Source organism: Lactuca virosa, chromosome 7, assembly GCF_052849685.1.
Source record: "Lactuca virosa cultivar CGN04683 chromosome 7, Lactuca_virosa_CGN04683_v6, whole genome shotgun sequence".
NCBI classification, from domain to species: domain Eukaryota; kingdom Viridiplantae; phylum Streptophyta; class Magnoliopsida; order Asterales; family Asteraceae; genus Lactuca; species Lactuca virosa.
In genome coordinates this window covers 275,447,942-275,450,924 of record NC_136432.1, presented here as the reverse complement: position 1 = coordinate 275,450,924, position 2,983 = coordinate 275,447,942, and the positions used below count along the sequence as shown (strand labels likewise).

Here is a 2,983-nt window from a genome sequence, read left to right as displayed (position 1 = left end):
CTATGTTCTCACTATGATTTGCAAACAACAATTTGAATTCAAGAACCCTAAAGTACATTGCTGTTTTCGAAATTGAGAAGGATTATTAGAAAAACATAACTTTTAGTTTATTGTTGTAAATAAACTTGAATTCATTCTTTGTAGAACTTCAAAAATCCAGCACCAGAAATCTCGTGCCTCTGATGGCTCACACGCAAACACTAGAAATTGGAGGCTGTTGGAGGGAGAGAATAAGGAAGAGGATTTTAGGCTCTAGGGTTACATAGAATGAGTTCCAAAAATATGAGGCTACGGAAGGGTTTATATAGGTGATCAAGGAGGCTTGGATAAGGCAATTTTCCTTGGATAGCCTTATCCCTTTGCTTTCCCCCCAAGTTTCCTTAGATCCCAAGAAAGGCTCTAAAAACTATCTAGAACTCTTCCTAGAGGTCGTACAACCCTAGGAAGTTCTAGAATTGCCCAATGTTCAATCTTTTGAACAATGTCACCTTTAGTCATTCTACTTTTAATTATGTCAATTAATTCCAATTAATTTCTGATTAATATATAAATAAACAATATAATTTCGAATTAATATGTTTTTCTCAAAACATATTAATAAATTATCTATTTTGATTTCTAATTAATTTATTAATCATGTAAGAAATTAATAAATTAGTCTCTCTCTCTCTCTCTCTCTCTCTCTCTCCAAATAGCATTCCAGTCTCTTACTAGTTTCGAGGGCAACCCAAAAGGACGTTGCTAATAATTTAAGTTTATAATAATTTAGTTAATGGCTTAGACACTTAATCCAACAGTCTTCCACTTGGATAAGTCTATAACTAAATTACAACTTTCAAATTAAACAGCAAATTGTGCTTTCTGAAGCAACTGTCGAACTCAGATTTAAACAGATATTGGTCCTTACATAAGTGATCAAATATTCCTCCGATCTAGTAGATATCATACGGACATGAGATATAGATTATAATCAATATCATTGTCCAATTTTTTTTTCTCGATTTCCTTATTTGTGATGATGACATAAGACGCCAAATTGAACACATCAATTGTGTCCTCGTTGGGCGCAACACTCACTATAAGTCAACACCTAATTACCGAGGGGCCCAAAGATATCACTTTTCCCTCTAGGGAAAAAGGAACTAATAAAATTTGACTCATATTCTTGTATCGTTTACCCACCAAATCGTACATGATACTGCATTTTATAACATCGAGTAACTGATGCATTTACGCAACACCAGTGCACAACCAAATTATACATTACAACTCCTATATCTCCGCTTCTAGAATATAAGACATTATCGTCTCAGAATTACTCGTGATATAACCCATGAAGTAATTCTCTGACCGTGAGTTTATCCAATACTTAAATCTCCATTTATATGTACTTATGAATGTTGCAGCAATACAATTGCTATGTCTGACTCCCTTTGACAATCTACAATCCAATTCATGATAGTCTTAATTCACTACTTACTTCCCAAATTATGAGCGGCTATGGAATTTGAATAATTAAATTATTCGGGAAGTAAAATATGAAAAACAAAACACTAGAATAAATAATTGATAAAGGCAGTAACCAAACTCATAAATAATCTATATTATTTAATAACCAAAGGCCAATTTCATTTATTTTGTTACAAGTTTCAAACTAATCATCTAAGTACTAAAACTAATGTCATCTCTCAATCCAATGCTCCTAGCATGTTGTATATGCTTAATCCTACTCAGAGGCTTTGTGAGAGGATCTGTAGATTTTATCTTCTGACGATATTCTTTTCACTATGAGATGACCTTCTTCAGCTCTATGTTTGATATAATGGTATTTTTGTCGATATGTCTTCATTTTCCATGATCTCTTGGTTCTTTGGTCAAAGAAACTGCTCCTTCATTATTGCAGAAATGTTCCATTGGTTCCTGAATGGTTGGAACAACTCCAAGATCTCCGATGAAGTTCTTCAATCATGTTGCTTCCTTTGATCTTTCACTTTCTGCTATGTACTCTAATTCACAGGTAGAATTAGCCACTATGTCTTTCATGGAATGTTTCCAAGTAACTGCTCCTCCATTTAAAGTAAATACCCAACCAGATTGAGAATGAAAGTTGTCTTTATCTGTTTTAAATCTGGCGTCACTATACCCAATCATGCTCAATGTATGACTCCCACCAAGGATTAGAATCATGTCCTTTGTCCTTCGCAGATACTCGAGAATGTTCTTAACTGCTGTCCAATGAGCTCTTCCAGGATTTCCTTGATAACGATTGACCATGCTTAAAGCAAAGGATGAAGGGTTTTGATCATTCTAACACTCCTATGGTGTACATGCAACCCTAGATGCTTTGGATCTATGTTTTCTCTAATATACATGCAAACTTTCATTTTCCAAAGCATCATCCTAACTAGCATACACTGGAGTATCTATACTACTAAATTCTAGTTAGATGACATACCTTTTGTTGTAGTTGAAAGCCTTGAACCTTTAAGAGCTTAACACCAATAGTATGAATGCCTCAAATGGAATCACAACACACCTAGGACAAAGGATAACTTTTGACAAAGTAAGGTGCACACAAGAAATCGGCTCTATAGCTCTCCAAGAACCTCTAGTTCCATTTCACCAACCAATAGGCTTCTTATATAGTGTGGCACAACTTGGGTTGCATGTGAGAACCTGAAATTTCTATATTGTACAACCGTTCAATTCAATCAAAGTCGGACTCGTTTCTACTATCTTCTAGCATTGTTTAGAGTATGTTTGAGTGTTTTAAACCTAGTACCTTCAAAGTTAGGGTCTAGAAATGTGTTCCTTAAGTTCATCACTTTTCAAAAGGGCCAAACACTCTTTCATGAGGAGTGTACGGCCGCACACATGGGTGTACGGCCGTACACCCCCTCCTGGCCGCACACTCTCAAATATATATGTGGGACTTAGCCATTTTTAATCGCTTTTCACTCGTTTAAGACAAGAAATCGATTCT

General features: G+C 35.2%; 1 pseudogene; it reads right to left on the bottom strand.

The window, feature by feature from the left end:
• Window positions 1-1,965: 1,965 nt before the first annotated feature.
• Window positions 1,966-2,274, bottom strand: LOC145127771 (secreted RxLR effector protein 161 pseudogene; annotated as a pseudogene).
• Window positions 2,275-2,983: the final 709 nt, after the last annotated feature.